The 23,724-nt window shown below is 45.9% G+C and overlaps 1 protein-coding gene across 3 annotated transcripts in view; it reads left to right on the top strand.

Moving 5' to 3' along the window:
- Positions 1-2,242: 2,242 nt before the first annotated feature.
- The window catches only part of LOC107384546 (cyclic nucleotide-gated channel cone photoreceptor subunit alpha), a 34,042-nt gene continuing 12,560 nt past the window's right edge, over positions 2,243-23,724 (top strand). For 2 of the 3 annotated variants that reach the window (XM_015957846.3, XM_070549590.1), the window contains exon 1: positions 2,243-2,834. The gene's annotated coding sequence lies outside the window, so the exon portion shown is untranslated. Of the gene's footprint in view, positions 2,835-15,592; positions 15,813-23,724 lie in introns of those variants that run through there. The other variant, XM_054735446.2, reaches the window with a different exon arrangement.

The raw sequence follows: 23,724 nt of genomic DNA, 5'->3' as shown, positions 1-23,724 counted from the left end.
ATCCAAATGGTAGGTAATCATCCAACATCTGCCTTAGTACCAGAGGTTTGTGTCAGATCAGCAGCCATCTTTATTCGTGTTGACCCCAGAATTAACGAGGTTGTCTAGAGGAGAGTTTCAGCGGTACACGTTCAGTAGTTCATGAGATGTTGTGCTAAAACAAACCGATAGAGATCAGACTTTTTATTCCCCCACACACGCTGGAGGAACCCAGCGTGCTGCTCAAAGGAAGATTAAAAGGGATTTACACATTTCTCCTGAATTTCTTTCAACAATTCAAAGAATTTAGAGGAATCTCAGCCGGCCAAAGGAAACACCTGATCCCAGGCACGGTTGTAACTCAGATCTGCTGTCTCACCTGAGCTCACGGATGATTGGATGAACTGTAGAGGACCGGAGTGACTCTGCGGTTCTCTCACTGTGAAGTCATTCTGCTCTGCCTGCTAAGGCGGGGGGAAGGCCGTGGGATTGGGTTGCAGGCGTAGGTCTCTGTAATTACAGTAGGTGGCCTCCATGCAGCAGCTAACACAGAGATGCTGTTTCAGACCAGTTTTAATTTACCAGGAGCCCCACCAGCTGCTGATTAAATCACATTCCTGCTGATATAAAACACCAGGCGGCGTCTGCGTCCATAGCTGGCAGGAGTATAATTGCAGAAAGGATAATTGGAGGTGAGCTTCCCTCCCTCCAAGACATCTACAGGAAGCGGTGCCTGAGGAAAGTGGGGAGGATCATCAAGGACTCAAGTCACCCCAGCCTTAAACTGTTCAGACTACTTCCATCAGGAAGGAGGTTCTGCAGCATCCGGTCCAGAACCAGCAGACTGAGAGACAGCTTTTTCCATCAGGCCATCAGACTGCTGAACACTTCACAGACACCTCACCCTCCAGGGGTGTGTCCAGGGGGTGGCCTGGGGTAGCACATGCCACCCTTGGAATCTGATTGGCCACCCCACTGAATTCCTATTAAATAGACTTGTCTACAAAATGCTTGGGGTAGAAAAAATCATAACCAGTGGTGCCACCCATGCAGAAAGAAGTGCCACCCCATTTTAAAAGATCTGGGCACGCCACTGTCACCCTCACTACTGAAACTCCAACATTACACACTCCATACAGTACATTAATGCCACTGTTTTGCACATACCAACCACTGTATATTTTATATCTCTTATTTTATTGTTTACTTTATTCATTTGTAAAATATGAATATACACACTATACACACGCACACATGTAGAATAAATAAATAAAATACTAGCACACACATTTAATAATGTATATACCTTACATATTATACATATTATTACTTAGATTAGCCATTTTTATATTTTGCTTGTTTTTACGTTACTGTATTTTTGCACAACTCTGTTGCTGTGAAGCTCGCACACAAGAATTTCACTCTGTACTGTACCAGTGTACCTGCACATATGACGTGACAATAAAAGTGATTTGATTTGATTTGAGTCATCAGAAGCAAAGAGGGAGCCCAGCTTTCACACAGAAGCTTCTGCTCGATGGTGCTCTGTGAGACTCTTGTTTCCTGCGGCGTGGCAATGTGAGTCAGAGGGTTCCTGCATCCCAGCACTTCTGTTGGGTCATCTGGTGTTCCTGCAGCAGCTGGTTAAAGTCAACTTTAGCAGCAGCAGCTTGGGTTTCTGTGTGTGAGACAGACAGCTCAGCTCGGCCAGAGTGCAGACACTCAGCTGCTCACAGTGTGAAGGTCAAAGCAGCTGCTTCTTGCTGCGTCTGCATGAGCTTCATCCAAAGGCTCGGATTTCCTCCTGAATTCATACAGATTATTCAGAAGGATGTGGGATTAACCTTTTGTTCTAAGGGATTACCACAGGTTTGTCTCTTAGTTTGGTTCTTTTAAAGATTTAATGTCAGGAGAAGTTTCTGCAGCGTTGTGCAACATTTTCCCCTTTCCAGCACGCATCAGAGTTTATGCCTAATCCTGCATAAAAAGAGTGTTTTGTTGCTTGGTGTTTAGGTGACAGTCTTCAGTGGAGACAGTTACCAGCAATCTGAACGTTTGACTGCAATCCTGCCATAAGGGGGCAGCAGAGCTCTATTAGCTGCCACACATACATAGATGTCTATGCAGGAACCCAGCAGAAACCTGGAGGTGTACAGATCAGAGCTGAACCATTGTTTCCTTTAATCAGCCTAACCTGGATTAGGTCTATCAGAGAGGAAGATCTTACTGAAGACTCCTGTTCCTGTCTGCTTTTTAGAAAGAACACCTGTGTGTCTGATCCTGGTCTTGGAGGTCAACTATCCTGCAGGTTTTAGATGTTTGTGAGGGATCAAGCCAAATGAGTGGAGGAACACAGGCAATTTCCAAAAATAGACTCTTTAATTTCCTTTTTGTTTTAAAATGTCCTCACAAAAATGCTCAAGCTCATAAAAGAGGTCAAACAAACAAACTGAAACTCAATAAACTTCTTACTTAACATACTGACTGACTGAAACCATAACCGACCTAACAAACAAAGACACACAAGGGTATATATACACACTGGCTGATCAGACCATATGAACAATAGGGATTACTAGACAAACATTTACTAACTAAAACTAAAACCACAAATCAGTACAGTCAGATTGTTAATAAACCTAAACATCCTAACCCATAAACCTAACTATTTAACTTCAAACTTAAATTAATTAACAAATGACAAAATAATAAACTAAAGGAAATTCTTCAGTCCCCTCTTCAGGGAGCTATTGGTTTGGTCCCATCAGCTCCTCCTGTATTTAGCTGACAGAACCCCTTCAACCCTGTTTGCCTGTCCCATCTCAGGAAGCAGGAAGTGGAGAACCTCAGCACCGGTAAGAGAAAACAAATCAACTTAAATTGAACAAATGAAAGGCATAAAATACAGCAGTTAGCTAAATGTGCGCGCTTACAATTAGAACTAATGCATTTAAGCCATCTAAACAATAAATCCAAAGAAATATAAACATACAAACTGAAATCATAAAAGTGCAAGAGTGTTCTTAACGTTCACCGTTGTGTGGACATGGATGTGGCCATCACAATGTTCTACGTCCAAAAATAGGACAGTCAAATAAACAGACCCATTACAGCAGAGTATGTCAACCTGAAGGAGAAAATAAAGTCACTGAAGAAACATCTAGCTTCACAAACGAAGGCTGCACTAGAGAAATAAGAGACGCCCAAGGGGAGATTGAAAGATCTAGAGGAAATGAGGGTTATGGAAATAAATAAAAAAAGATTTTCTGGTCCCAACCATCCCATCAACCAACCTCCTGACCTCCAGCTTCAGCCAGTCACCAGCACCCTTCCTCTTGAACAAACATCTTCTGGTACGTTTAAAAGATCGAGCCTGTCTAGAACATCAGAACATTGTTCTTTTGTATTAATCCACCCATCGGGTCAACCTGGTACCAAATCACTCTCATACCATCAAGTCTTTGTGGGGTATTGCTTCCATAAATCATGGCTCCATTTTTGGTTCATTCCCATGGGATCCGCACCACGTTCCACCACAAATATACAGAAGATGGCACGGTCACCCACCAGTGACTCTGGACACCCTGAGGACAGATGTCTTGCTTGGGTAACAGGGGTGTGTTCAGGGAGTGGCCTGGGGGTAGCACATGCCACCCTTGGAATCTGATTGGCCACCCCAGGTGCCAACACACTAATTTACCTTTAAATAGGATTTTTGTTGTCCACAAAAGGCTTGGGGGTAAAACAAAAAAAGCATAACCATTGGTGCCACCCATGCACAAAGTTGTGCCTCACCTGGGCCACCCCATTTTACAAGATCTGGACACGCCACTGTTGGGTAAAACTTTACAACAAGGTCCCTTTATTTACATTACTTAGTGCATTATTAAGGGTCCTTTTATTAATGTTCTACTGTTAACTATTATGTCCTTAAGGTTGGTACAGAGTGCCAGGGGGTGTCTGCCTATTAATGCACTACATGATATGGTCAAGCAGGAGCAGGCAGATGACACCAAGATGCCGGATGATTACTCACTTTGGGTTGTCCAGAACACAATCCACCTGTCTACAATAAGACAGGTGGAGCAGGTTACATAAGAGCTGCAGCAGCAGAAGTTCAGCCTTCAGGTAGGACACCACATTAGGACAGGTCTTAAGGTCACAATGTAGAATAATACACAGTTTATTCATCGAGTGCTTTTCTTTTCTCAGAGATGCTGTAAAAATCCAGATTAAACGAGCAGATTATGCAACAATCAAAAGTAGACTTAAAACTGTTTTAAAATGAGTCTTGAGAAGAGTTGAGAAGGTGGGGAGGTCAGCAGTTGTGGAGGGGCTGTAGGACTGAGTTCCAGAAGGTGGGGGATGGAGAAAGTTCTGTTTCCCCAGGTTCAGAGCTTGGTCATAGGTGGGGGATGGGGCACGGTGGTGGAGCAAATCTGGGAGGCAGGTGGGGTCCAGGTTATGGAGGACTTGTGATGCTCTGAGAGGAAGCCAATGATTGGACAAGAGAGACGTGGGCATTGGCGCAGGTGTGAGTTAGGGGATTCTGGATGTGTTGAAGCTTGGTTAGGGGTTGGGATGGGATACCATATAAGATACTGTTGTATTAGTGAAATTGTGACGTGATAAATGCATGAAAAAGGGTTTCATGGGCAGAAAAGGAAAGGCAAGGACAACCACTGACACAAATACAATCCAATCACCTGACAAAAACAGTTATCCAGAGCACCTCCTCCACCAATGCACACATATTTCCTCCCGTGGGGGGCCTACTGAGCCCCTCTGCCCTAGGGCCTGTGAGCTGGTTAAGGTGGCCCTGCCCACGGCTCACCACTCGTGGAACTCTTGGCAGCAGCCCTTTTGAGTCACCAAGCCCACTCCTCACCTTCGAGTTCACCGCCTCCTCAGATCTGCCTCTGCACCCCTCTCCACTCAAGCTCCCAGCCACCCACAAACAGTAAGCCTCAGCTCCTGCCTCGCACCTTCAACCCGTCTGGCAGCCTGTTAGCTCCCCTTTGTTTTCCAGAGCCTCTCGAGCCTGAGACCCACCACCACACGTTGTGGTGCACCTGCAATTGTCCTTAAAGCAAACTGATTCTTCATGTCCTGGGTCAAACACCTCCACCCAAACATGACAGTTATAAATAGACCCTTTCTTGTGTTAAAGCTTGTTTGGCCAGGCGATACCACAGTCAGTAGTTTGTACATCACGGTATGAGGTAGGAAGTAGCACCAAAGGTCTTCCCTAAGGACTCGCACTGGATGTTGGCATTTTGGGTCCACTGCATGTATGTCAGGTGCCGTACCAGTTGAGCAATCCATTTGATATTTGGTGTGTGTGTGTGTGTGTGTGTGTGTGTGTGTGCACGTGCGTGCGTGCGTGCGTGCGTGCGTGTGTGTGTGTGTAGGACTGCATAAGACAGCATGGCTTCATCAAATCCATGCATCCTATATCTTGGCTGAATGGCTCAGGAAATTAACTTATATTTAATAAACAATGATGTCTCTGCAGTGTTTATGATAATGTTTTATCTTATATTGGACCTATCTTTGGTCTGGGAGGTGTAACTTATCATGATACAAGCCTTTTAAAACATGTTAAAGTGTTACAAGAGGAGATAAATGCATGAATTTGAAGTTCATGTTTGGAGACCAACCTTCACAGTTTGGAGGCTCACGCTGGTGAGGAGACACCATTAGTTCTAGTAACACCTGGGCTCCCAAGGCCTGTTCTGACAGGATGGACGTTACGGGACCCTTAAGGATTCCAGTTGGATGATTGGAGGATTATTTAGGAGGATTGGAATGAACAAACTGATTTCATTGGTGAAGGGTTAAAGGTATTGGCTCGGCATTAAAATTGTAGAAATGCAAATAACTACACTTTGTTATCTATATAAATATGTACTGGGTCCAGTTTTTTATTCTGTTAAGGACTTTTGTCATAAATCATTACAGAAAATCCAAATCCTCTCCTCCAGACAGTGAAGAACTGTTTCGCATACGTCACTCCAGCACGTAAAACAAGCTAGCTGCTGATGCTAATATTGTGAATCACTGTTATTTGTTTACTTTCATGCTCCTAATTATTACGTAAAATTGTGTTTATAGCTGCAGCAAAAGGTCTGAGCCATGTGTCTGTGTCCTACATGCATTTTTAAATAACAGGTCTGATCTAAAATAATAACTTACATCTATAAATCCATCTAGAACTGCACTCTAGACAAGTCCCGTTAGCATGACTGCAGCAAAATTGCTAACCGTGTTAGCTCCGGTAAGGAAAGAACAAGTCCTTTGGGAAAGCTACGGCACACACACACACACACACACACGCACTCTCTCACACACACACACACACACACTTACACACACACACACACACACACACACACACACACACACACACACACACACACACACACACACAGAGATATAATCTAAAAGATGATCTCTAAATTCCAACATTAGAACCTCCATGACATCCTGGATTAGTGCAGACAACGAATTGAGCTAAGGAGTTACTCCAGCATCAGGAAGATTTATTCTGGTAAATTGTCGGTTAAATATTTTCCAGAGTTTTATCAATAAATACACACAGCAGTAAAACTGTAGATTACTGAACTATATTGGGACACATGATGGAGCTAAGACCAGCTGAGAACTTTTCAGCTTAGAGCTCCCAGTGGAGCACAGAAATGAAATATTTAAGAAAAGTAAACAAACTGTACCGATTTTGGTTCTGAAGATGAACAGAATCCTCCTCTTCTTCCAAATCAGGTCGCAGGTCTTCTGAGTCAAACGGTCTAAAACATGTCTGCACCTCTGGTAGTGATATCCAGCTGGCGAGGTCTGAGTTCGGTTGAACTTCTCCAGTAATCCAATATCCATTCTCGTCGCCGTATCCCAGAGAAAAAACAAATTTGACCGACTAGCAGAGGCTTCAGAAGCTACATCTGATTGATGACACATTGTTCTCTGCTATAACGCTAACGCAGAAACAGCGGAGCCAGGCGTTGTTTACTACAGCTGTTTCAGCAGAGCTCCATGTGAAACGTCAACTGCTGCCCAGGGCTTAGACTGGAAGTTAGTTTCTTTTTTTCCCTCGCCGGTCACAAGCATCAGATTTTCTTACAATTCCAGACGTCAAAATCCAAAAACCTTTTTCATCTGAGGTTTTAATACACATTTACACATGCTGTTCAAACAAATTTTGCCTCTGGCCGATATCTTTAAATGAGTGAGAGAACCCACTACCAAGGATGAACTCTGCTAACTTTAAAAATCAGCTGCTCTAAATAAGCATGAAGGTCAGAGAGGAGCTCTAGGATGGACATGGCTAAAGGAACTGTAATGTAGAGGTAAAGTAGGGCAGGGCCAACGTTAGGAGCTGTCATACGGTACATCTGAAATGTTTGACTTTTATTTAGCTTGTTATGTGACAGGTTAGAGCACAGTCTCATGTTAGAGTTTTGTCATGAGAACATTGAGATACCTCACATACTGATGGCATCTAAAAATGAATTTTTTTTTTTCAAAATAAAGAATAATTTTAAGGGGGCCATTCAGGGAAAAGTCATGGGCTTGTGACTATAACCTAATTTATGTTACTAGTTTGCAGTGTAACTGCCTTTGTACTTCAATATGCATATTTGTTCATTTAATTAAAAAAACGGCCACTTTGACATTTATACCCCATTGTCTTTTTTTTAAACTATTCAGAAGAGCCCATCCTTGCACAGTCAAAAAAGTAACTAAGTAACTTTTACTCTGACTACATTTGAAATAAGCTACTTTTTACTTTTACTTGAGTACATTTTGAGGCAGGTAATTTTACTTGTAATTGAGTAAAATTTCATGAAAGTAATCATACTTGTACTTAAGTACAACATTTTAGTACTCTTTCCACCTCTGCTTAAACTCCTCCACTTGAGTCTGGACCTCGTCCCTGACCTGGAGAAGACATTCTACCCTTTTGTGACTCAAGACCATGGTCTCAGATTCAGACGAGCTGATTCTTGTCTCAGCTGCTTCACACTCGGCTGAGAACCGCTTCAGCGAAAGCCAAAGATCACGTTCTGATTAAGTCAACAGAACCGCATCATCTGCAAAAAGCAGAGACCTGGGGTCTCATTTATCAAACATGGTGTAGAATCCTTACTAAAACCGTACTTAAGCTCAGCAAAAAAAAAGTACTTACGCCAAGTAGGTTTGTGATCTATCAAACATGGAGTACGCACAGCTGCACGCAATCTCCGCTTCATAAATCAGAAACTATCCAGAAAGGTTCTCAGCTGCATTTTAGTCACATCCCGCCCTCACCACACCCACTTACTGCCATAAATAGTCAATGCAAAGTGCCTTGTGGATCTCATGCATGTACATAAGCTGGCTGTTGCAGCGCTCCGCCAATCACATGGCGACCGCAGATCAAGGACACGCAATTTCACAGAAGCAGAAATTGAGGTACCTGTGGGTGAGGTGGAGAAATGAAAGGAAGTGCTGATGTAACCTGGTAGAGCTGTATCACACTCTGTGTGTGTGTGTGTGTGTGTGTTAGTGTGTGTATGAACTGTGTGGGTGCAGCAACACAGGTGATTTCAATTAGAAATCAGGCACTGCTCTACGTAAGGGGAAGGAACACATAGCTCTGCATCTATTGCGGCTGTGCTGAACTCTTTGCAGGTAAAGACTCACGGGTGAACCTTGCTGTCTCTTAACTGCTGCCTCTTGTTAGTTTGTTTTAATGTACTTAATGACTTTTATTGATCTATTGCGGCTGTGCTGCACTCTTTGAAGAACTCCTAGCAGAAGCTCACAGGCGTGCCAGACGGGAGACCAGGAGTCACTGATCAGAAGGACCAAACACCTGTCCAGCACTGAGTCGGACGGCTGGCGGCACTGGGCCGATTGGGGGAAGCTCAAGTCATCGTCACTACCTGGCTTCATACATGTTGGTTTGGTGAAGACTATTCAGCTTCCCCCTGGATTTTAACTGGTCTCCCTGCCCTGTTTTGTAGGCACAACCTGCACGGACTTAGCTTTTATATGGACTTTTAGCTTTTCAAATTCAAAGATACTTTATTAATCCCAGAGAGAAATTAGAGTTTCAGTACACACAGTTCTGGCAAAGACACATGACAAGAATTGGTGACTGTGGTCATTCGCAACCAGAGTCACACTACCTTAATAGAGATCAGAGGGGTTTACAGGAGGATTAGGTCAGGTGGAGGGGAAAAAAGGCACTTCAGAGTTCCACAGGGAGGGCTGCTATTAAAATTATTTTTAATAAATTATCTGTTTTTGAAGCGATCCAATTCTGTGCTTCATTGCCCACATTAATGCTGGTTGGTCAGATTCACGTCATGTAACATCTTGGGGGCTGATCTGCGGGTGTTACACTTTTACAAAACAAATAAGAGAAAGTCCACGGAGTGGCACAGCGTTGCTGAAGCCGTCAATGTTGTGAGTTCTTCACAGAGATCTGTGGTGGATATAAAAAAATAATCCAGTCAGGATTTGATCCCTGGACTCCCAGGTGAAAGTCACACATGCTAACCAGTCAGCCAAATGGAGATCTCCCTTGTCCAACTAGCCAGGGCGCATGATCAATTAGATTACAGTGACAGGACACACACACGGTCACAGATGCATGACGTTCTTTCTCAATCTGTCCCCCTGCTGATATTCTGAATTTTTTATTCTGCGCTTCAGGCTGTGTGTGTGTGTGTGTGTGTGTGTGTGTGTGTGTGTGTGTGTGTGAGTGTGCGTGCATGTGTGTGTGTGCGCGTGCACGCATGTGTGTGTGTGTGTCTGTGAGTGTGCGCGCATGTTTGTGTGTGTGTGTCTGAGTGTGCGCATGTGTGTGTGTGTGCGCGCACGTGTGTGTGTGTGTGTGTGTGTGCGTGTGTGTGTTTGGGGGGTCTTGTTCTGTGTGAAAACGAAGCAGTACAAGTGATAATGCTGCAGGATTTCATAATTGTATCTTCTCAGCAGCAGCACTGCAGGTGCTCTCCATGTCCAACATGTGCGTAAGCCAGGTCCTTAGTCAACTTAAAGTTGCGCACATTTTTCTACTAAGTTTTCTTTCATAAATCCCAAAGTTTGCGTGGAAAGTTGCTTACACAGTTTTCCGACCCCATTTTGTGCGTAAGCAAGCTTGATAAATGAGGCCCCTGATCCTTAGGGCACCAAACTGAAGGGGCCCGGTACCCCAGACTATCAAATCAGACAAATATGGAAAATGAAAGGAAACTCTCTCCCTCATACCTGTCAAATCTAGAGTTGTTTTCTCACACATGCCACAGAAATGTGAAGCTGTTGTTGACGTTGGTGTTGAGTGGAAACACGGAGGATGCTGTAAATTCTCCTGCTTTGTCCTTGATAACCTTTTATCTCCTCTCTTTGTAAACCACAGGAAGGAACTCCTGCTGGGATGCCTCACATCCTACTTCTGTTTGCCACCTGGAGTTTTCACCTGTTTACTATCAGTCCTGCCTGTCTCACCTGTTGCTGTAACATCATTAGGTGTGGTAGCAGGTGTGTGGGGATGTGATGCTGCAGTGAATTTAATTGGTTCATCTCAGTCAGCATTTTGCTTAAACATCAACACCTCTGGGAATTCATCAGGATTTCACTGATCTGCTTATGTTGGTTAGTTTAGTTCATATCACGCTGTATTTCTGCAAAGTGAGGTTGCTCATATGACCTGGAGTGCTACAGAACAACCCCCCCACCCCCCACCCCCCCAAAAAAAGACCCGAGCTGTTCCTAAACTAACCTGACTTTCTTCTGAAAGCTGTTCAGTCACACCTGGAGCTCACTGCTTTGTGCAGGTGAGCCACTTACTGGTAGCACTGGCTCTGATGGGACCCAGTAAAGCAGCAGCAAACACAAACAGCTTGGTAATTACAAATGCACCAGGGAGCAGAGATTAGAACTGGGTGACTTGCATGGTCATAAAACGATCCTGGGGACGGGTTGAAACTAGTCCCAGCCTCACAGGAGCTCCAGGCAAGGCCGTGTTCATCAGCTGAGACAACTGTCCAGAATCATCAGCTCTGTGTGATGTTCTTCAGCACACACGTGGAATTAACTGGGGATCTAAAGGGTTTTGAAATAACGTCGACTTAAAATTTCACAAATAGGAGTGGGTTTATTGACCTGCTGCTCATAAATCAGGTGTTACTTGGTATGATTCTGATTTAAAAGCTTCCCTCTGAATTTACAGTGATACTCACAAAATTAAGTAGATTATTTATACACACACACACACACACACACACACACACACACACACACACACACACACTTTTTATGCTTTGTGCCTTGCCGGCTCTGGAATCAGGAAATATGGAGGTGGGACAGATGGTAAACAGTGGGTGTTTCTCCATGTCAAGGCGATGTCTTGCAAGGACACTGTCCTTCCTTGGTCAAAGAAAACGATTAAAGAGTAACTAAACCCCAAAATACCTTTTTTTTTGCTTATAAACTGTATAATTGGGTCTTTACAAATAAAATATTTCAGTTTCTGTGCATTTCTTGACATGCTTGTATAAACTTGATTAAATCTAGAATCTAGGTCTAAAAATATCTTAGTGCCGCCCCCTGTGGCAGAACAGCGGCTACTGCATTTTAAACTTGTGATTGGCTGGGGCTGGTACAATTCCACGTCATCGGTACAGTCTCCTCCCACTCCCCCTCCCTCCTAGGATGGAAATTTCACACACTTGGCCATGCCACTCTGTGCCTCCTGGCAACGCCAACTTTCATGGCATTTTTCAAATCTTGACTAGGGGTGGAGTTACATTTTCTGATGGAACAGACTTGCATCACATGACTGCGGCTTCTGTGGCGGTCACATAACGTCACGTGATACATGAGGTAATGTTATATTTTATACAGATGCGGCAGTGTGAGCGTCCTGTCACAGTGTCCCGATTGATCATGCACCCTCGCTACTTGGCCAAGGGGATGTCCCTTTGGCTGACTGGTAAGCATGCATGACTCTCACCTGGAAGTCGGGGGATCGAATCCTGCCTGGGCCCTTGTTTCTCCACCTTGCCACACATCTAAGTATTCTTTTACTTTTTAAATTGTGTATATATTTGTTAAATTAAATATAAAAGCAAGTTACTACATGCTAGCCACCGAAGTTGCAACTAATGAGCAACTAACCAACCATAACTCCTTTGGATCTAAAAAAAACCCTTTTCAATTAGTTGACTTACATTTAAACTTGAAATTTGCCCCCGAAGTAGCTGCCGGCTTCTGATCTCCATCCTTCTGAAAATACCACGGTGTATTCTGGGAACTTTTTGACCAAGGCTGGGCTAGAAGACACCTCCTGTGTATCCTTGCTCAGCTAGCTAAACGGCTAACAAACGGAGAACACACGCCTTGGTAGAACATGAACACTGGAACACGTCTGGGCAGTTCCTGATGACGTATCTCTTGGGCAACTGGGGCAGGGCCAAGACAGGTAAGGTACCTTGGTATTGAGACCCTCAAGGTCAAGGAACCTCGCCTTGATGTCTTGACCAAGGATATATAGGAGGGGTCTTGTTGCCTTCTCTCGGTCAAAAACTTCCTAGAAAATAGCACATTACTTTCAAAAGGATCCACTTCAGGGCAAATTTCCAGTTTAAATGTAAGTCAGCTAATTATGGCTATCAGTCTGATTTCTAAAATTGTTTTTTTAGGAGCCAAAGAAGTTAGCTATGGTTGATTATTTGCATAGTAGTTACAGCTTCGGTGACTAGCAGGTAGAAACTCGCTTACATCTATAATTTAACCAATATGTACACAATTAGAAAAGTTAAAGGTTTGTTATACATTTATGCTGAAACTTATACATATAAAATATAACTTTACTTCACGTGTCATGTGATGTGACCACTGCGGGAGTAGCGGTCACGTGATGCAAGTCTGTTCCATTTAAACGTTTTCTTTGACCAAGTAAGGACAGTGTCCTTATAAGCAAGGCGCCTGGCCTACCGAGAAACACCCAGTGGAGAAAAACTGGCCTCCACCTTCGCCGGTTGGAGAAAGAAATCTGTTTTAAGGAGTTTTTTCATTAAACATGATTGATACATCAAACTGTTGTGTGATAATTTCACTGTAAAATTCTTACTTAAAAAATACGCTCATTTACATTTGGTCCACTTATTAACAGGAAATACACACACACACACACACACACACACACACAAGCACACACGATTAGTCATGTTACGCTACTGGGTTAGATTGTAGGAATTGATGCAACTAATCAGTACTGACTCAGTTTTTTTTCTAGCTTTACATTGGCCAATAAACAGTATGTGTGAATACAATTATTGACAAACTTGTTCAAAATGACACTGTTTACCTTGTGGTGCATCTTTTTTAAAGAGCAAGTCAACCCCTACCAGAGTCTAACTCCATTCCCACTTCATGTTTGAAAAATGCAACACATGCTGTTGCCTGGCAGACCGAGAGGGCGGAGCCGCTAACAAATACACACACACTCAGGCTCACGACAGCATTGTGACATCATAATGTACCAGTTTACATCATAGCATACTTCTTAGCCAATAGCGGTGGCAGATTTAAATTAAAATACAGCGCAGAGTTTTTACCGGACAACGGCACAACACTGCCAGTTTTAGGCAGAATATTTAAATTTTAACTAAGATGCACTGAAGTGCCAAATTATTGACCACACGTGTCTGCAGCACGATTAGACACTCGTTTTAGTTTATCAGCAAAAAAAGTTTATTTGGGGGTGACTTGCTCTTTAACCTCGCTGACTCCTTGATTTTCGCATAGAAAACTGAGAGTAGAGCCTGCAGGGGAATGACGGCTGTAGCTCTGAGATTAGCCGAGACTACAGGAGGATTGTCCCCCTCTGAGCTGCTGGTGGAATCTAATGTTTTACTTTAGCTTCCCTCACTAAGAGGATTTACTCAGACGGGGTGGAAGCGGTATAAATAAAAAAGCTCTGCTCATCTTCCAAAAGATGCTTTTAAAAAAGTGTACTTTAAGTTGAACTTTTCAGAAGCATGGCATGCTCATGAAAATATTAGTGGCGTTAGAATTGAATAGACTTTATTAATCCCACCGTGGGGGAATTTGCTTGCTACAGCAGCACATACACTTAGAGAAAAGGAAGAAGTAAAATAATAACAAGATTAAACACACACGGGCAGTAAGCAATTCAACCACTAAAAACAACAAATAAAAAATAGAAACTTGTGTTTCTATTCTATGTAAATTCAGTATTGCGTGAGTATTGAACACACACTGAATATTGATGTACCAAGATAATGCCAGTACCAGTTAAACTGAGGAGTTATTACTGCAGAGGGGATGAATGACCTACGGTTTCTGTTTCAAATTTGAGATGTCTCAGTGTGCCTCTGAAGGAGCTGGCCATGGTCTCCACAGTAGAATGCAGTGGGTGGGAGGGGTGTGTTAAGATGGAGGCCATCTTCCCCAGCATCCTCCTTTCTCCAAAACTGTATCCAGTGGGCAGCTCAGAACCGAGCTAACCTTGTGAACTAGCTTGTTCAGTCTCTTCCTGTCTCGGTCAGAGCTGCCTGCACCCCAACAGACCACAGCATAGTGGATAACAGAGTCAACAACAGAGTGATAAAATGATTTTAGCAGCTGGGAATTACCTCCAAAGGACCTCAGCCTCCCCAGGAGGTGGAGGCGGCTTTGGCCCTTCTTATAGAGCATCTGTGTTGTTGGACCAGTTCAGTTTGCTGTTGAGGTGAACACCCAGGAAAGGTATCCACCACCTCAGCGTCGGCTCCCTGGATGTTTACTGGTGAGAGAGTAGGACTGTTTCTCTGGAAGTCAGTCACCATTTCTTTTGTTTTACTGGTGTTTAAGTGAAGGTGGTTACGCTCACACCTGTCCACAAAGTCCATGATGACTGACCTGTACTTGGAGGTCATTTCCCCACCCCCAGACACACAGCCGACAACGGTCGAGTCATCAGAGAACTTCTGGGCAACAGAACAGTTTCTGGGCAAATGCACACATTTTACCGGCCATGCCATGTTCTAATCGTAGGAAGTCTGAGCAGCAACAAATAAATATAAATATATTGGAGGTGAACTTTATCTTTGTAACACTCTCGGTGTCCCACTAGTTTTCATTGAATGGGTGGAGCTTAAGATCTATACCGGAACCAGCCACTAGGAGGCGCTTGTTTTGTTTAAAATGTAACTTTTTTATGAATATTGTTTCTGCTCTGTTTAATGGACACATGGAAACTAGACATGATTACACAAAGCACCAGACAAAACCAAAAGAAATCTAGAAACCCTCCTTGGGCTGGCTGGGATAAAGGCTTTAAGCCCCGCCCACTCAATGTTAACAGATGGGACATTCTCCTGAGTAAAAAGTCAAAAAAACAGATTTTTTTTGTCTCTTGTCAAATCATGTTGTTCTTACGTAGCTGCTGCTGGTTTTTCTGAAAATGTTATTCAGTTTGTGTAAACCTCGTTGTCTTCTCCGGTAGCAGGGAGGAGAAAGGTTCTCCTCTCCTTCCCCCCCCCCCCCCCCCCCCCCCTTTATCTCCTGCTTGAGGCTGGTAATTGGACACAAGCTGCTCCTCCAGCAGCAGAGGATGAGCTCAGGACAGCATGAATGTCTAGGGTTGGTGGATGGATTCTGACTCCTACAGGGTCTCATTGTTGTTGAGAGACTCCTGTGGTTCTGATGAGCACCTCCTGCGGCCGTGAAGGAGGAAGGACTTGTGACCTCTGTGTCAGGAACATTTCCTCCACATCATCAGCAGCATAATTATCAACGTCATCTTCATCATCATCACAAATATTCAGGTAACTTGTGTTGGGAGTGACTCGTGGTGCGAGAGTGACGTTGGGATCAAGGTCTAATTTTAGCTGGTCTAATCTGGAGAAAGGATTTGAGTTAACGGTGCAGGAGAGGCAACTCAACGAGCTGATGGGCCCAAACACAAACCCGGGCTGTGGTTATTTGTCACTCTAAATTGAACATGTTGTAAACTTAAACTAATGTTTAAACGGGACTAAATTAAAAGAATTTGGTAGATTAGAATTTTTAAACGATGAACGCATGAGGTTGGTATGAGGACTACTGTCAAATCGGGTAATGTGTCAAAAGACAGAAAACACAAGGAAAGCAGGAAAAGGATGAATGCGAAGGCGGGCAGCCTGATCATCTAGTTCCTCTGAGCGTAACCCCTCACATGGGTCTGTCCAGGAGTCTCTACATCCAAAAACTCAAAATGCGCTGGTTCTGGTTTTGTGAGCCAATACCGATTTCTACGTTTAAAACTATAATTTATTTCTTACCGAACTTATTATTATTATTACTAATTATTAGTCTGGGATTAAAAACATTCATATTCTAGCATGAATGAGTGCTTTTCTTGGGTGAGCTAATCACAGAATGAGCCAGTTATGCTAGTTATTGTTTGATTTTGTTTGTCTACTGAGTTCCTGTTGTGCCTCTACCCAGGAGTAAACATTATGCTAGTATTAAGCTGCAGCATACCAAAAGGCCAAGTATTTCATCAAAATGACCAAAAGTTAAGTTTTCACTTGCAGGCCCTAGCTACTTCTTCATACGGGTCAATCCGACACTGTGGTGCCAATACACGAGATAAACTGGTGTGCCATATCACATCTGTCTGGTCTCCAAACCAGAAAAGCACTGCTCAACGACCTTGTTACCGAATAAGAATCACCAGTAGAATAGATTGCTGTAATGCCCTGCTTTCTGGTCTTCCCAAAAAGAGCATCTCAGGTTTACAAATTCAGCAGCACGTGTCCTGATGAAGACCAGGAGGCGGGAGCACATTACACCAGTTTTAGAATCATTGCATTGGCTCCCCGTATGTTTCAGGATCCATTTTAAGGTTCTTCTAATGGTTTTTAAGTGTCTTAATGGTCTTGGGCCTTCTTATCTCTCAGAACTGTTTTTACCATATGAACCCTCACGGCCTCTGCGCTCCTCTGGCGGGCGTCTCCTGGTCATCCCTAAAGTCAGGACACACACTCATGGCGAGGCGTCCTTCCAGTGTTATGGCCCTCGCCTCTGGAACGAGTTGCCAGAGGACCTCAGAGAACGTTCATGTTTTTAAGTCCAGGCTCAAGACCAAGACCCGTCTATTTAGGTTAGCTTTCATCTAAATATTTACCACAGTTTTATTTCTCGTTTTATATGATTATATTTTAGCATTGTTTTCTTTATTTAATATTATTATTTTACTGTCTATATGATTTTATTTATTACTTATTTTCTGACTTTTGTCCTTTATATTAGCTCTTTTATTATATTTTTACTCATTTTAATCCAATGTTTCCTCTGTAGGGGCCCTCTGCCCCGGGAGCGGTGGTCGACTGTAGCTTCCTGGGCGCTCTATAGGTGGGGGTCGATGCTCCCCCTCCACTGAGCGCCCTGACTTAGTGTGGAAGACCTGATGCTGCCGGGGCAGACGGCTCTTCTGATGGCGTTTCCTTGCCTTACCTTACTTGGCTCATCTGGACTCAGCCAAATATAATTTTTACGTGTGTGTGTGTGTGTGTGTGTGTGTGTGTGTGTGTGTGTGTGTGTGTGTGTGTGTGTGTGTGTGTGTGTGTGTGTGTGTGTTAATGTTAACCTGTTATGGGAATCTAGGGTCATTTTGTAAAGCACTTTGTTTGAAAAGCGCTTTATAAATAAATCTGATTGATTGATTAAGGGAGCCATAATAAGTCCTTCTCCTAGCTCCCACATCTTATCTTGACATGGTTGACCATCCCCTTCTACTGGAGAGGCTGAGAGACTGGGTAGGCCTATCAGGATCTGCTCTGGAGTGGTTTTCCTCTTATCTCTCTGAGCGCTCCTTCTCTGTGACCGTCTCCAAGTTTAGGTCCTCCACCACCACCCTTAACCATGGTGTCCCACAAGGCTCTGTGCTGGGGGCCCTACTCTTCCTCCTCATTCTGCTTCCTCTTCAGCACATCCTGAGCTCCTTCAAAGGAATCTCCTACCATCTTTATGCAGATGACATCCAACTGTACATCCCCTTTAAGCCCCATGAGATGTCTAAGCTGCAGCTGTCATGAGGTGGTGAAGTGATCTAACCCACGACATACAGAATCAGATCGGAGACGGTTTTAAAAGGTTTAAATAAGGATTTATTGAAGGGAAACCAAGGGAGCAGCGTAACGAAGCTGAGTTCTTGCGCAGGGAGGCTGGTGCGGGAAAAGGTCTGGAGAGGTGGGAACTGGTTTGAGGGAGGAGTGGTCCGGTCTGGGTAGCAGGGACTGAGATCCAGGAGTGAGACGTGGAGGGAGCTGAGCTTGGGGAGGTCCAGGAGGGTTAGGTGGGCAGCTGGAGGTGGTTCTGGCCAGGGGAGAGGCTGAGAGACGAGCGGGGTTGGAGCTTCAGATGATGCGGGCTCCAGAGTTCTGCCAGTCGAAGATGAGTGTGGAGGTTTTGTCTGGAGACAAAGCAGGAGGTCAAAAGGTAAAAATCCAATATCTAAAAACACATCTAGTTCTCAAAAAGTTAAGAGCTCGAATAAGTCACACGAGTGGCTGTTAGAAGGTACCCAGGTAGAGTAATCATCCAGCGAAGTGTAGGAGTCTCCCAGCTGCTTAAATACCCCTGGCCAGCTGATGAGCAGATCTGCTGCAGCTTGGTCACCTCCAGACACGCCCACCTGCAGAGGGAAACTCAAAAGACAGGGAGTGACAGCAGGGAAATACCTCAGACCGTGACAGTACCCCCCCCTCAAGGGACGCCACCCGGCGGCCGAGCAGAGGAGGAGGAGGAGGAGGAGGAGGAGCGGGCCAACTCGAAATCCCGGATGAGAGAGGGGTCATCGATCCATGACCGCGGGACCCACTGTCGATGTTCCGGGCCATAACCCTCCCACTCGACCAGGTACTGGAAACCCCGGCCACGAGGTCGCACATCCAGAAGGCGCTGGACACGGTAACCGAGGCCCCCGTCAGCGAGACGCACAGGAGGCGGAGGGTCGACAGGAGGGCACAGGGAACTGGAGATGACAGGCTTAAGAAGGGAGACATGAAAAACGGGGTGTATCTTCATGTGGGACGGCAGATCCAAGCGGACGGAGGACGGGTTGATGACAGCTGAAATCGTGTAGGGACCGATGAATGTGGGGGAAAGTTTTTTGCAGTGGTCCTTCAATCTGATGTCCCTGGTGGAGAGCCAGACGCGCTGTCCAGGCGCATAGTCTGGGGCAGGACGCCGGTGCCGGTCGGCCAGACGCCGGTTGCGTTCTGCAGTCCTCTGTAGGGCCTGTTGCGTGGCCGCCCAAACCCGCCGGGCCCCCTTCAGGAACTGAGGAACGGAGGAAACTGTGGAGGGAAATTCAGAAGGGAACAAACCGGGCTGAATACCTGTCGAGGCCTCGAAGGGGGATAGTCCGGTGGCGGAGGAGACATGGGCGTTATGGGCGTATTCGATCCATGGAAGGTGGGTACTCCAACTGGAAGGGCTAGAGGAACACAGACAACGGAGCATGGCTTCTACCTCCTGGTTTAGTCTCTCGCATTGGCCATTTGACTGCGGATGAAACCCAGACGTTAGCGCCACCTTAGCTCCTAAGCAGGTGGCAAAGTCCCTCCACACCCTTGAGACAAACTGCGGGCCGCGATCTGAGAGTATCTCCGCAGGGATGCCATGGAGCCTAAAAACATGCTTAACAAGCAGAGTGGCAGTGTCAGCAGCAGAGGGTAGAGCCTTTAGCGGCACTAGGTGGCAAGCCTTGGAAAAACGATCGATAATGGTCAAAATAACAGTAAAGCCTCGAGAAGGGGGAAGACCGGTGACAAAGTCTAGTGCAATGTGGGACCAGGGCCTGGAGGGAATGGGTAGCGGATTTAATAGTCCAAAAGGGGGTTGGTTACTTCCCTTATTGCGGGCACAGGTTTGGCAGGCGGAAACGTACTCCTTGACATCCTTAAACATAGTGGGCCACCAGAAAGTCCTCCGGATTAAGGCTACGGTACGACTGACACCAGGATGGGCAGAGAATTTGGCGGTGTGGCCCCAGGTAATCACCTTATGCCTGACGGAAGGAGGAACAAACAGGGTGCGGTTGGGTACCTGATTGGGACAGGGGTAGTTCCTTTGAGCCTCGAGCACCTGATCCCGTATCTCCCAGGTAACGGCTCCCAGGACACAATCGGGGGGTATGATGGTAGTAGGCTCGGGATCTGAATTCACCGAGAACTGTCGTGAGAGGGCGTCGGGCTTGACGTTCTTGTTGCCAGGTCTATAAGAAATGATAAAGTGAAAACGAGAGAAGAACAAGGCCCACCTGGACTGACGTGGGTTGAGTCTCTTAGCTTCCTTGAGGTAGGAGAGATTTTTGTGATCCGTCCATATCACAATGGGGTGCTCAGCTCCCTCCAGCCAGTGCCTCCATTCCTCCAAGGCGAGTTTTATGGCCAGGAGCTCACGATCTCCCACATCGTAGTTCCTCTCTGCGGGTGAGAGGCGCCGCGAGAAGAAGGCGCAGGGATGGAGGCGGTGATCTGTGGGGGAGGTTTGAGATAGAACAGCCCCGACTCCCGTATCCGAGGCGTCAACCTCGAGTGTGAATTGCTTTGCAGGGTCTGGACGGGTGAGAATAGGTGCCTGAATGAATCTCTCCTTTAACTCACAAAAACTTCTGGAGGCTTCAGCGTTCCAAAAGAAAGGCCTCTTTACCGAGGTCAGTTGTGTCAAAGGGGGGGCTATCTGGCTGTACCCCTTAATAAACCGACGATAAAAATTAGCGAAACCCAAAAATCTCTGCAGCTGTTTGCGTGTGGAAGGAGTGGGCCAGTCCTTTACTGCCTGTACCTTTTCGGGGTCGGGTCCCAGCCTTCCACTCTCCAGTACGAAACCTAGGAACTTAACAGATGGGACATGGAATTCGCATTTCTCCGCCTTAACGTAGAGCCGATTTTCGAGCAGGCGTTGGAGAATGGCACGGACATGACCAGTGTGTTCCTCGGGGGTCCTCGAAAAAATCAAAATGTCGTCAAGATATACCGTGACGAATTTGTTCAGGTAGTCGCTCAAAACTGTGTTTACCAGGTTCTGAAAAACGGCGGGTGCGTTCGTGAGGCCAAAAGGCATGACTAAATACTCAAAATGTCCTATTGGTGTTTTGAAAGCCGTCTTCCACTCATCTCCCTCTCTGATGCGAACCAGATGGTAAGCATTTCTGAGATCTAACTTGGTGAATATGGTAGCGTCTTGTATGGGTTCAAATGTGGATGACAGTAAGGGTAGTGGATACTTGTTTCTTATGGTGATTTGGTTTAAGCCACGGTAGTCTATGCAAGGTCTCAGGGTGCCGTCCTTCTTGGAGACGAAGAAGAAGCCGGCACCCAGAGGAGAGGTGGAAGGCCGAATTATGCCGGATGCCAGGGACTCGGAGATGTACTGTTCCACACTTTCCCGTTCAGGTTTGGAGATGCTGTAGAGACGGCTAGAGGGAAGAGGTGCTGCGGGGAGAAGATCTATGGCACAATCATAAGGGCGGTGCGGCGGTAGGGAGGATGCTTTGTGTTTAGAAAATACCTGCTGGAGGTCATGATATTCAGGAGGAACCCCGGTGAGGTCGGGGGGTGTGATTTTCAGGGCTCGAGGCTCGGAACTAGGTCGGGCAGGTCCCAGACAGGTTGAATGACACTTGTTGCTCCACATCTCCACCTGGTTTGTGACCCAGTTAATGCGGGGGTTATGGTTCCTTAGCCAGGGATGACCCAGAACCACAGGAGACTGGGGGGATGGAAACACAAAAAAGGTGAGTTCCTCGCTGTGGTTACCTGATGTCATAAGGCGAATGGGTGTCGTCTTGTGGGTGATCGAAGTGAGGGAGCCCCCATCCAAGGAGGACACCCGGCAGGGTGTTTGTAGAGGAAGGGTGGTGACCCGGAGTTGCTCCACTAGCTGTTGGTCAAGGAGATTTAGTTCGCAACCTGAGTCAATTAATGCCAGAGAGGGAAGAGTTATTTGATTATGTGACAAAGAACAGTCCAATACACACCAAGAGTTTAAGTCTGACCGAGAACCACCCACCAGTACTCTCGGGGCTACTGATGGGTCCTGTAGTTTTAACTGCTTGGGGCAGTTGGCCACAAAATGCCCAGGCATGCCGCAATACAAACACGCCCCTGAACTCATGCGCTTGTTTCTCTCCTCTTGGGTTAATCTAGCTCGGCCAATCTGCATGGGCTCACTGGGGGGCGGAGCTGGAGCTGCTGGATTCACATTTTGCGGGCAGTTAAGACGAGATGGTAATGGGAAGTTGTTACCTCTTTGGCGTGCCTTATGTCTTTTTTCCATCCGACTGCACAGTGCGATGAGACTCTCGAGATCAGGTGGTTCTTGGCAGAACGCGAGTTGATCCTGAAGCTGCTCGTTAAGAGCCTGGGTGAACGCCCCTTTAAGCGAGGCTTCATCGAGGGTGGAGGTGGCGGCCAGGGTTCGAAACTCTATGGAAAATTCAGCGATTGAGAGCCTCCCCTGACGTAAACTCCAAATCTGTCTGGCCACATCGGCCGCTGACTCAGGCTTGTCAAAAGTCATTTTAAAATCTGCCAGAAACTCGTCTAACGAGTTCTTGAGGAAGCTCGGGTTTCGGCTCTTTGCCTCTGCCCACCGGAGTGCCTTGCCGCGTAGAAGACCGATGATGTAGGAGATTTTAATTTCATCGGTGTAAAAGGACTCCGGTGATCTTTGGAAAGCCAGCTGGCACTGGAGGAGAAAACCTCGACAAACCTCCCGATTGCCATCGAAAATCTCCGGTGGAGGAGAGGTGGCGACCCGGAAACAGGGTAGATCGGATGGTGCAGGGAGAACGGGTCCGGGCTGACTTGGAGCGGGGAATGAGGCTTGCTCCGGAGAGATGAGTGGGTGGCTTAACTCCTTTATCATAGTTCCTAATTCAAACAAAGTCTGGTTAGTGTGGGAGAGTTGATCGGACAAAGAATGGAGCGAATTACTGTGCTGAGCCAGGGTGGCGGAAACGGAGGGAACTGATTCTGTATTGAGGTTAGAGGAATGGCTGGATGATTCTGTCATGAGGTGGTGAAGTGATCTAACCCACGACATACAGAATCAGATCGGAGACGGTTTTAAAAGGTTTAAATAAGGATTTATTGAAGGGAAACCAAGGGAGCAGCGTAACGAAGCTGAGTTCTTGCGCAGGGAGGCTGGTGCGGGAAAAGGTCTGGAGAGGTGGGAACTGGTTTGAGGGAGGAGTGGTCCGGTCTGGGTAGCAGGGACTGAGATCCAGGAGTGAGACGTGGAGGGAGCTGAGCTTGGGGAGGTCCAGGAGGGTTAGGTGGGCAGCTGGAGGTGGTTCTGGCCAGGGGAGAGGCTGAGAGACGAGCGGGGTTGGAGCTTCAGATGATGCGGGCTCCAGAGTTCTGCCAGTCGAAGATGAGTGTGGAGGTTTTGTCTGGAGACAAAGCAGGAGGTCAAAAGGTAAAAATCCAATATCTAAAAACACATCTAGTTCTCAAAAAGTTAAGAGCTCGAATAAGTCACACGAGTGGCTGTTAGAAGGTACCCAGGTAGAGTAATCATCCAGCGAAGTGTAGGAGTCTCCCAGCTGCTTAAATACCCCTGGCCAGCTGATGAGCAGATCTGCTGCAGCTTGGTCACCTCCAGACACATCCACCTGCAGAGGGAAACTCAAAAGACAGGGAGTGACAGCAGGGAAATACCTCAGACCGTGACAGCAGCTGTTAC

Source organism: Nothobranchius furzeri, chromosome 3 (assembly GCF_043380555.1).
Source record: "Nothobranchius furzeri strain GRZ-AD chromosome 3, NfurGRZ-RIMD1, whole genome shotgun sequence".
In the NCBI taxonomy this organism is placed as follows: domain Eukaryota; kingdom Metazoa; phylum Chordata; class Actinopteri; order Cyprinodontiformes; family Nothobranchiidae; genus Nothobranchius; species Nothobranchius furzeri.
The sequence above is the reverse complement of the archived record's forward strand: the minus strand, read 5'-3'. Positions and strand labels throughout refer to the sequence as shown.